The 12229-nt window shown below is 38.2% G+C and overlaps 1 pseudogene; it reads right to left on the minus strand.

Annotated features, from left to right (window-relative positions):
• Positions 1 to 11021: 11021 nt before the first annotated feature.
• On the minus strand, positions 11022 to 11508 carry LOC130846342 (sorting nexin-3-like; annotated as a pseudogene).
• Between the last annotated feature and the right edge of the window lie 721 nt (positions 11509 to 12229).

The raw sequence follows: 12229 nt of genomic DNA on the forward strand, positions 1-12229 counted from the left end.
AACAAAACAGAAACAGAGTCATAGACACAGAGAACAAACTGGTTGTTACCAGAGGGGAGAGGGGAAGGGACTGATGAAATAGGTGAAGGGGATTAAGAGGTACAAGCTTCCAGCTATAAGATAAATAAGTTATGGGGATGTAATGTATGCACAGGGAATAAAATCAATAATAGTGTGAACAACTTTGTACCAGGATGGATGGTACCTGGTCTTGTTGCAGTGGTCATTTCATAATGTATGAAAATATTGAATTGCTGTGTTGTATACCTGAAACTACGTTAATGTTGTATGTTAATTACAACTCAAAAAAAAACCCAGCTGGGTTTTTTGCAGAAATTGACAAGCTGATCCTAACATTCATCTGGAAATACAAGGGACCTAGAATAGCCAAAACATTCTTGAAAAGGCAGAACAAAGTTGAAGGACTCATTTCCAGATTTCAAAACTTACTGCAAGGGGGAAGCTGGGACGAGGTGAGAGAGTAGCATTGACATGTATACACTACCAAGTGTAAAATGGATAGCTGGTGGGAAGCTGCTGCATAACACAGGGAGATCAGCTTGATGATGGGTGATGACTTAGAGGGCTGGGATAGGAGAATGGGAGGGAGTTCCAGGAGGGAGGAGGGGATATGGGTATATGTGTGTGAATACAGCTGATTCACTGTGTTGTGCGGCAGAAACTGGCACAACAGTGTAAGGCAATTATACTCCAATAAAGAGCTTAAAATATGAAATTAAAAAATAGAATCAGAAAGTAAAATAGATAACTAATAAGTAACTACTGTATAGCACAGGGTGTTCTTCGCAATACTGTCCAATGACCTATATGGGAAAAGAATCTGAAAGAGTGGATATATGTATATATATATATAACTGATTTACTTTGCTGTACAGCAGAAACTAACACAACATTGTAAAGCAACTGTACTCCAATAAAATCTTTTTTAAAAAATCAAAAAGAAAAAAAAAACTTACTGCAAAGCTATAGTATTGAAAACAGTGGCATGAGGATGAACATATAGATCAATGAAATAGGATTGAGAGCTCAGAAATAAGCCCTCATGTTATGGTCGGTTGATTTTTGATAAGGGTACCAAAACAATTAAATCAGAAAGGATGGTCTTTTCAGCAAATGGTTTGGCTGCATGACTGTATACCAAAAACCACTGAACTGTGCACTTTAGGTGAACTTTATGATATATAGTTATGTGTCAATAAAGCTCTTTAAAAATAATAAAAAAGAGTATCTCCTAGTTTCTGATTATTTGGAAATTTATTTTTTATTGATGTTTAGCTTATTTGATTTGTGGGCAAAGAAAATACTTGTATGAGTTTAATCCTTTGAACTCTTAAGATTCACTGTATAACTCAGTTTATGATAGGTTTTTATATATATTTTGTAAATACAAAGAATGTATATTCTGTAGTGGTTGGTTATAGCTTTCTATACATGCATGTTCATTCTGTTTGTAATTGAATTGTTTCAGTACCCTATACGCTTACTGATTTTTCATCTCTTTGCTAAGTTAATGTGAGAGCTGTGTTAAAACCTCCCACCATGATTATGAAATTTTATATTCCTTCTTATAGTTCTGTCAATTTTTGCTTTATATATTTTGAGGTGATGTTGTAAGGTACATCCACTTCTAGATTTTTTTGTTCCATCCTGGTGAATTCAAATTTCCAACATCATAAAGCATCTCTATTTTTCTCTTCATCTTGAAGTCTACTTTAGTGTAACTAAACTAAATTTATTTTGGTTAGTGGTTTTATGGTGTCTCTTCTCAATTTTTCATTTTCAAACTTTGTGGTCTTTATATTTAAGAAACGTCTCTTTTAAACAGAATATAATTGAATTTTCATCCTGATAATCTTTGTCTTTTAATAGGTGCATTTACTGTATTTGGGTTTAATGCAATTATTAATATATTTGCATTTAAATCTTTCATTTCATTATGTAAAGTGAAATGTCTCCATCTTTTATATGTTCTTTTTTTCCTCTTCATTTTTGCTTTCTGTTGGATTGACTGCATATGTGCCCTTATTGTATCTTTTTCCACCTATTCATTTGGAAGTATACACTCTTTTCTATTCTTTTAATGGTAGTACTAGACATCAAAACATGTATGCTTTAAAAAAATTTTTTTTATTGAAGTATAGTTTACTTGTTATAGTGTGCCAATCTCTGGCTGCACAGCACAGTGATTCAGTTATACACACACATTATTTTCTTAATATTCTTTTCCACTGTGTTTTATCAGAGAATATTGAATATAGTTCCCTGTGCTATACAGTAGGACCTCGTTGTTTATCCATCCTGTATGTAATAGTTTACATCTGCTAATCCCAAACTCCCAGTCCTTCCCTCCCCTCCTCTCCTCCCCCCTTGGCAACCATAAGTCTGTTCTCTATGTCTGCGAGTCTGTTTCTGTTTTGTAGATAGGTTCATTTGTGCCCTGTTTTAGATTCCACATTTAAGTGATACAATATGGTATTTGTCTTTCTCTTTCTGACTTACTTCACTTAGTGTGATAATCTCTAGGTCCATCCATGTTGCTGTAAATGGCATTATTTTGTTCTTTTTTATGGCTGAGTAGTATTCCATTGTGTATATATGTACCACATCTTCTTTATCCATTCTTCTGTTGATGGACGTTTAGGTTGTTTTCATGTTTTGGCAATTGTGAAGAGTGCTGCCATGAACATAGGGGTGCATGTATATTTTTTGATTATCGTTTTGTCCAGATATATGCCCAGAAGTGGAATTGCTGGATCATATGGTAATTGTATTTTTGGCAAAACATATATTCTTGACTTATCAAAGTCAAATATTAATTGGTCATTTTATCCTCTTCCTAGGTGATGCAAGGAAGGATCTTAGGGTACTTTAATGTCATTTATCACTCTTCTGATTCATATGCCATTTATATTAATGCCATATATTTTCAATGCCATAAGTCTCAATACTTGCTGTTTTATGTAGTTGCTCTTTATTTAGAATTACACACTTTCTTCAACAATTTAATTTTTTTAGAACTTTTATTGAGATATAATTGACATGCAGTAAACTGCATATATTTAAAGTGTACAATTTGATATCTTTTTTCTTATTAGTAATGTATATATGGCAATTCCAATCTCCCAATTTTTCTCACCGCCACCCCCCCTGCTTTCCCCAGTTGGTATCCATATGTTTGTTCTCTACATCTGTGTCTCTATTTCTGCCTTGCAAACTGGTTGATCTGTACCATTTTTCTATATTCTGCATATGTGTTAATATACGATATTCATTTTTCTCTTTCTGACTCACTTCACTCTGTATGACAGTCTCTAGGTCTATCCATGTCTCTACAAATGTCCCAATTTGATTCCTTTTTACGGCTAATATTCCATTATGTGTGTGTGTGTGTGTGTGTGTGTGTATACACACCACATCTTCTTTATCCATTCACCTGTTGATGGACATTTAAGTTGCTTCCATGGCCTGGCTATTGTAAATAGTGTTGCAGTGATCAGTGGGGTGCATGTGTCTTTTTGAATTATGGTTTTCCCTGGGACCATTTTAATTTTCACTCTTCATTTCTTTCTGTATCTCCAAGCTTCGTGTAACCTGAAAAACACCTTTTAATATTTCCTTTAGGACTGGTCTACCAATGGTGAATTCTTTCTATTTTTGTTTGTCTGAAAATTATTTCATTTATGGAGGCTATTTTTGCTTTTCTTCTTGTTATCAGTGGGATGGTTGGTCCATATTACGTAGCCCACCATCACTCTCCATCAACTTTTATATTTGGCAACATTTGGTTTTCCTTTCTATTCACTCTTACCTGATGTTGTGCTGTACATGAAACATGATGACTTACCAAAGTACCATCGGTAATATCCTGTTAAATCTTTCTTCATGTAAAGTAGTTTTGTATTTGGGAATTTCTTTTTTACAAAAAATATAGTCAAAACAAAAGTAACTAAACCCTGTTGTGTTGGGTCACTTTGAATACGTCTCTTGCTACAGTTGGAAGTTATGGTGGTTTTCCAACTTGTCTAGTAGCCAGGAACATTGCACTCATGGCAAAAAATAACCTAGATGTTCTCATCCTTAATATAGGATTATGTGGGGGTGCTGTGGAGAGGTGGCCTGTGTAATTCCTGGAATGGGCTCCCCAGGGACAGTAATGATCTGTGTATTAGTGATGGTATAGATGTGTTCTAGAATATGATTTGTCTATACTTTGGGAATTTTTATTTGAGTTTCTTAAATAAACTAATATTTTATATCTGAAGTATCCCAGAGACAAAGCCCAATGGTGCAAAGGGAGTAGAGTTTAGACACTGAGCACCATGGAATAACTTCTTAAACTCTGCTTCTGTGTGCACATGGCCAAACTCAGTGTCCAGTGAAGACAATAAAACATCCTTTGTTTTGCTTTATTTTTGAGTTATTTGTGTGTATGTTTCTTACTCACTAGAACACGATGTTCTGTAGCAAGACTGAAGAGTCTGACATCAGTTACAAATACACGTCTATTGATTACCTTCAAATCGACAGTCATTCATCACCAGCAAGCTCCCGGTTGGACCCTTGGGGGCCAGGCAGATAGCGGCTTTGTGGGGATTATGCAAATTGGAGGGCACATGCCCCTTAAAAACTGTGTGGCCACCCTTAGTTTGAATTATTACCACGTTGGGATGTGGGTCCTATATTGATTTCCTCTTTCCTTTTCCTGACATGTCAGAAATCTAGGTGCTTATGTGAAATCTCCATATTTCTAAACATTAGCAAATAATTCCCTTTTTTGGGGTAAACTCTACAACTATAGTTAGAAGAATCAGACCTACAGGCCAGATTCCTCCTGGGGCCGCCAGTGTGCTCCCTTTATCTTAGCTATAACCTAGGCACTGCTCGCATTCAGTACCCAAGGTCACTGAGCATCTGACCTCAAAGGTGGCATTGAGGATGATTGTGAGGCTGAATGAGATGAACATCTTGCATGAGTCACTTAATCCAGACGCCCAAGAGTCATCCTAGTGCCTCCTTTCTCCCTCCATGCTCATCTTCCCTGAGCCTTGAACTTTGCAAAGCTTTGGTATATGTTTGTGCAAGGAAATTAACAATTGCATTCCAGCCTGTGAATGTCAGTCAAGAACACGTATTCCTCGTGCAATAACTTAGATAAAGTCAAATACTTATGAAAAGCAGATGTGTAGCTCTGCGTACAATATAGAGAGGGAAAAAAAGTAAAAGACTTCATTGAGATATCGAAAGGTTGTTGTGGTCAAGTGAATCATAGCAGCAGATGTATTCTATCCAAGATGGGAAATGCTAGCTGTGAGTGATGATAGGTCGGCTGCTGCATTTGACTGGATTCCTGGTCCGCAAGGGCAGGGGAGGGGCATCCATGAGCAAAAGGCAGGCTTTGTCTGGGCCAGACAGGAAGGGGTGCTGCCCGGGCTCCCCCACACCTTGGACACATGGTTCTGGAAGCTACAGCTGTTCACCTATAAAATGGGGATTGGTAATATCCACCTCCAGGGTTTATTGAGAAGGTGAGAAAGAAGGCAGGGAAAGTATTGGCAAGGGTGCTCACTGTGTGCATACATGGTGGCTGCTCTGTGCAGGGCCAGATGATTCCGCTCCTTCTCCAGGCCCACTTCGGAGTCTGGCCCAGAAGAGGGTCACTGAGTGACGTGATGTTAGTTGACTCAGACTTGGGGGAGAAAGCCTATACATAGGGTTCAGATAACAACTTACCTTATAAAATATTAGTAACATGGAATTTAAATAATTACTTTGAACCCATCTTATGGGGATGTCTGAAAAGAAGGAATTGGGAATAGGGGTACCCACCTTACAAAACATAGAAGTTGCCTCTGCAGGGTGACCATCAGGTCAAGCATGGAGCTGATATCAGTCAACCGTATTTTACTGTCTAGATTTCAGAGCTGGGGCTGCCAAAGTGGGGCTGCTGAATACAATACGTCTTCTCTCAGAAGACTCACCACCACCACGCAGCCCAGGAGTATAGACCCCCACCCCGTCGTCCCTGATCCAGTTCCTCCTAATGCTGGTTCCTTCCCTCCCCATCACTCTTTCTGTGTCCCAACTCTTGATGATGGTGATCGGTTTTTACTTCATATTTTTGTTGTAACATTAAACTGTGTTCACAGATTGCAAGTCTGATTAAGTTGGCTGGTTACTTGACATTAGGGTCCGCTTACTATTTTAAAAAAGCAGAATTGTGCACGTGGAATTCTGTAAGATTAGGGAGCTGTGTCCAGCATGTCTATCAGGGACTTGGGTGGAGCATGGAAGCTGCGAAACTGAGCAGAGTGGCTTGTAGCTGGGGTGACCAGATCAGGATTCACACAGCAGGCTGGTATTCCGGGCCAAAACCAACAAGAGGAAGTTCAGTAGTGATTCATGTTAAGTCTTGCCTAAGTAAAAATGGGAGAGAGCTGGCTCTCCTGTCCTTGTTTGGAAAAAGACATTATTTTGAAGAACAAAAGCTTACACTTACGGAGACATTTATTATATTTACTGTGATGCTGTGTGATTCATTCTATAGATGGTATTTTATTTAAATCCTATTGGGGTAAAATTATCACCTCTGTAAAAAACCTTTTAGAAAGGTTAAGAAACTTATCTAGAGTCACACAGCTTTAAAAAAAAGTTTTTATTGAAGTATAGTTGATTAACAGTGTTGTGCCAATCTCTGCTATACAGCAAAATGACTCAAAGTCATACACATATATATGCATTTTTATATTCTTTTCCATTATGGTTTATCACAGGATATTGAATATAATTCCCTGTGCTATACATTAGGACTTTGTTGTTCATCCATTCTCAATGTAGTCGTTTGCATTTACCAACCCCAAATTCCCAGTTCATCCCTTCCCCACCCTCTTCCCCCTTGGCAACCACAAGTCTTTTCTGTATATCTATAAGTCTGTTTCTCTTTTGTAGATAGGTTCATTGGTGCCATATTTTAATTACCATATAATCCAGCAATCCCATTAATTATAACCTGGGAATATACCCAGACAAAACCGTGATTCAAAAAGATACATGCACCCCTAAATTCATAGCAGCACTCTTCACAATAGCCAAAACATGGAAACAACCTAAATATCCGTCAGCAGATGAATGGATAAAGAAGATGTGATACCTATATAGAATGGAATACTACTCAGCAGTAAAAACGAGATAATGCCATTTGCAGCAACGTGGATGCAACCAGAGTCACACAACTTTTAACCATTATGTGATACTTCCTCCCTAATGAGATCCAATAAATAGTGTGACTGGAAAAGTTAGGAAGGCAGGGAGGGAGGGAGAAGAGGGAAGGGAAGAAGGAGAGATAGAAACTTAGATTTCATCCAAAGAAACCTGGATAATAGAGGCACTATGTGGTCTGTATTATTCTCAGATACAGTGTTATGTTCCGGATGCTACATTTCAAAATAAAAAAATGTGCAGAGTGCAGAGTGGGCAGAGAGAGGAAATATTTGTGAGAGAGCTGGAACAATTGAAGGTACCAAATTATTTGAGAAAGCTTGAGAAGGGGTCTTCTGTAAAAGAGGATGGGCACACATCATCCACTGCTCTAGAGGATGTAAGTTCCAGGGAAGCAGGTTCTGTGTCACTACAAGGAAGAATACACAAGTATTGGGTTGGCCAAAAAGTTCTTTGGGGTTTTTCATAAGATGTTACAGAAAACCCAAACGATCTTTTTTGCCAGCGCAATCCAAATGTTCAGAAATGACCCTGGGGGCACTGTGTTCAGCTCCAGTGGAGGTTTTTTGTTTTTCTTTTCTCTGAATGTCTGTGTTATCCTCATGCTGCTGGCATCAAAGGGAAGAGATGAGAACTCGGTGGACATTGGGGATGTTACTGCTGCTCTTTGGAAAACGAGGAGTGATGAGACCAGCAGGAGGACTGGCTGGTGGGAAACAGCAGTGAGTTTCAAAGCAAAATCTGACCATCTTTATGGCCAAGGAGAGGAGAAAAACTTGAGGACCCCTCTTGAGGTGTCGTTTTCTCCCTGTTATTTTAGGGGAAAAATATCTTACTGATTCAGCCAGAGAAAGTAAATGCCTGCATGTATAACTTGCCTATTTTAGTTATTTTAGTATCAAGATTCTTTTTTGTTTTTCTTTTTTCTTTTTAAAGTAAAGGTGGAGAAGTTATGGAAAAAAACCTGACTCTAAAAACTGAACAGATGGGATAGTGTGAAAAGAAACAAATCGAAACAATATTGCAAAGAACTCTCAACTTTCATTTTAAAATACAGATGATGTTTTTCAGCTTTTCACATCAGTATATCAACCTATCAGTATATCAAATGACAAAATAAAAAATCAATTTCAGCTGTGTCTGTTTTAACCCTTTACCTAAATGATTTGGACTCACCCACCTCAAAGCCCAGATGAATGTATTAAAGTGCTTATTGTATTTTTTATGAATTAGAACTTTATTTTATATTAAGTTATAGACAGGACACAGTTCTGTTTGGTGACGTTTACTATAGAAAATGGAACCGAACAGTGGTCTAATTAGAACAGTGAACAGTATGGGTTTAATTAGCCCTTATTCCCGATGACAGACTTGATCAGCTGCCAGGTATTTATTCTTTCCTTACCCTTGACTGTTGCTGAAATATTGCCTCTAGTAGAGCTGCTTACTGTGCTATAAATAGGTAGCTTGGTAAGAAGCCAGGAAACCCACTGCCCGGTGAGACGTGGGTGAAAATTATTGGAAGACCTCCTCCTTGCTTCCACCGTTATTTCTTCATTTCGCATTTGAAGGTCCTTTCTATAGATCCCTCTCTTAACTTTTTTTTTTTTTTTGGTTGGATAAGGTAACTTGGCCTAAGGGCGTACGAAAGTCTGTGCAATATCAAGCTGAGCCCCCCGCTTCCGTTTATTAGTGTCAGGGTTTCCTTCATTAACTTTCCTGGTCTCCAACTTAGAACTCACCTATTCAGTCCTGTCTGACTTGAGCTTTTCTGTATGTCAGCAGGATGTGGTTTCGTTTGTGTGCTTGTTTTCAATGAAAATATTAAAGCGTTGGGTTTAAAAAAAACTTTACAAAATGCAGAGAAACAAAAACAGAAGTTTATATTGCCCAGCTCCTGGAAGTAGCCACTGCTCATATTTTAATTAACCTCTTACTCCTTTCCCTAGGCAGGTACACGTTTACCTGTATTAAACATGATATAGGCTTACATTCTTCTCTAATGATTGCCTTTTACTCCCCAAATAATTTTTAAAAGAAATTTCTATATTCATGAAAATTTAGATAAAATTCACATCCATTATAGCACCACCTGGCCTCATCAAATTGAATGCTTTGTCATATTTGCTTCAGATCTTTTATGGGAGGGCTGGGAGGAGAATAAAACGTTCCATTAGCAATCCTTTTGTGTCTTTCCCCCAGTTCACTCCTAGACCCGCTCCCTCCATCCTTTGAGGCAATTTGGTAGGTTTTCTTCCAGCCCATATACTTGTACTTTTACTACTGCATTTTTGTGTGGATATTCATATACTTATTCCTTTATCTATTGGTGAAGAGATAGAAAATGCTATGTGTTCTTCTTTTAATGTAATTAAAATTATGAGTCTTTTCCTTTAGAGTTTCTACCTTTGTTGACATATCTAGGACAGTCTTTGCTATATCATCTGTATAACTTTTAAATCTATAACTTTTTTTTAGTATTTTATGGTTTCAGCATTTAAAATATTAATTTCTGGGATATACCTGAATTCATTTTGGTGTCTTTTGTGGAGAAGTTGTCTGTTATTTTAAACCATTCATCACACCGACTTGTGGTTCTATATGATGTCCTTATACTTGGGTCTGTTTCTAGACTCTTCTTTTTTTAAACTTAATAGATCCAAATGCTTATTACTATGCCAATTCTATACTGTTTTGATTGAGGCAATGTCCCTCTAATTTCTCCTTTCACTGTTTTTTCTTTGCTCTTGCAGATATTTACTCCACCAGATGAACTTTAGAGTTATTTTCTTAGGGTCCAAAAAAGTCCCCTTTGAGATTTTGATTGGAGTTGTTGTAAATGTATAGATTAATTTGGAGAGAACATTTTACAGTATTGAGTTCAGCTGTTTGGGACTATGGTATCTTCTCCATTTATTCAAGTCTACTTTAGGCCTCTTCGTAAAGTTTTGTAGTTTTATTTAAGTAATACACAACATTTCTTTGCATATCTATATCTCTCTGTATATTTAAAAGTTTTTAACTCCACCTGTTCCCTTTTGTTTAGAGTATCTTGATATAAGTCAATGCTGGCAAGTCCAGAAGAGAAATTAAACCAAACAGTAATCATAATTGAGCTTTCTCTATTTTCTTGGATCCTTTTTTTTGGCATATCAGAAATGCATTTTTATTTGAAAACAACTTAAATTTTTAGACAAATGATTTTAGTATATAAATTTGACTTTGTTTTTATACAGAATATAAAGATTTCCCTCATTGATCTTCTATGTAGAGGGTATTACAAGCCTGAAGGGAGATACTTTCTGCATACGAGTGTGTATCTTACATGTCTGGTACTGGAAACCAATGTGTAGTGCTTTCCACACATAAATTAGGTCAAGGGACACCACATATTAAAAAGGGGATAAGAGAAATATTCTGTTAATCAGACTCAAGAAGCAAACATGACACAAAAACTGCAGGTAAGACCAAGTGAGTAACTTTAGTTAGGACACTGCAGGTTATACTGGGGTAACAGGTTTGTGAAGCTAGAGTGTGCACCACATTAAAACAGCAAGAAAGAGCTATTTATATAGAAAGGCCGGAATGAGGGATTTTTTCACTAAAGCAAATGAACTTCTTGTCAACTGCCAAAACAAAACAGAACAGAGCATGTCAGTGTTGGTATACTGAAGGCATATCATACCAGGTTTTGTGCAGCATGCTAAGTTAGTCAGAACTTCTTCACTGGTGCATATGAATCATTCATAGTCATGGAAAGTTTTTTTTCCCCTTCTTGCCAAATTTCAGGCATGTCCTATTTTAGATGGAGTATAGCTTTTATCTAAAATTTCATCCTGTAAAAACATATGAAGACAACATTCATTCTGTGCCAGAGGATGACCAGCGACTTTGTTTATCAACTGCTCCAGCCCTTGCTTCCTTTCTTCAATAAAAATGTAGTCAAATATTCCATCATCTCCTCTAAAAGGAAGTTTAGGCAAAAATGCTTTTCCAGGGAGGGGGGGACTACAACCTTGCTCTCTCTTTCTAATTCACTCCGCAGCCATTCAAAGTCACTGTATCTTCTTCTAACAGTAGATTCCTTCAGCTTGAAAACAGGCAGATTTGTCCTGACCCTGATTTCGGAGGTGGTGAAGCGGCCCCGGCCGACCCCCACTGTCTGCGGATTGCTCACATGGATCTCGAGGAAGTTGCTGGAGGCCCGTAGGCATCATTCAGGTTCTGCGGCTTGGTGATCAGCCGCCGGATGTCCGCCATGGTCTTTGCCATTTCGCTGCTGCAGCCACCGGCGCCGCCGCGGGCTCCCTCCACCCGCTCCGTGTTCCACCGACCCGGCCGCCCGCCGCGGGGACACCGGGCTCGCCCTGAAGCTTTATCTGTTTTGTTTACTTGGGATGGAGCCTCTCTCAGGAGGTCCCATAAATCCTCATGCGAAAAGATTTCCTTGGAATAAGCACCAGTCTGTATGACAGAGAATTTCTTAGATAGAAGCTGGGACCCTGCTATGTAAGTTATAAAACAAAATAATAATCATAAATATTATTTATATTTAGCCAATGTATTTAAATTTTGAAATGATAAAATTTCAGATTTAAAACTGAGCTTGGAAGCCATCTGGATAAAATCCTCCTAAGGTGGAAAGGTACTCATGTGGTACTAGTTTCGGTGTGTGTTGATGTAGCCATTGCAAAGCAAAGCATTTTTAGGCAACTTAGGTCTTTGTGAATAGCTTAGAATAAGACTCTGGAGAAACTGGGAAAGCTTTTGGGATATTTCTAGCATTCTGTCTATAATTTGTTGGGTCTTTTCACTTTCCAGACCTCAAGAAACACTCGTTTGGATGGAAGACAAAGATAACACCTGGGATGCTTGGGGCGACTGGTGTGACTGCCCCGGACTTGCGGGGGAGGAGCATCCTAGTCTCTGCAGAGATGTTTGGCTGGCAGGTAAGTGGTGGCTTTACCTGTTCTTCTCTCTGGGGTGTCAGGGC

The sequence above is a fragment of the Hippopotamus amphibius genome, chromosome 2 (genome assembly GCF_030028045.1).
Source record: "Hippopotamus amphibius kiboko isolate mHipAmp2 chromosome 2, mHipAmp2.hap2, whole genome shotgun sequence".
Taxonomy (NCBI): domain Eukaryota; kingdom Metazoa; phylum Chordata; class Mammalia; order Artiodactyla; family Hippopotamidae; genus Hippopotamus; species Hippopotamus amphibius.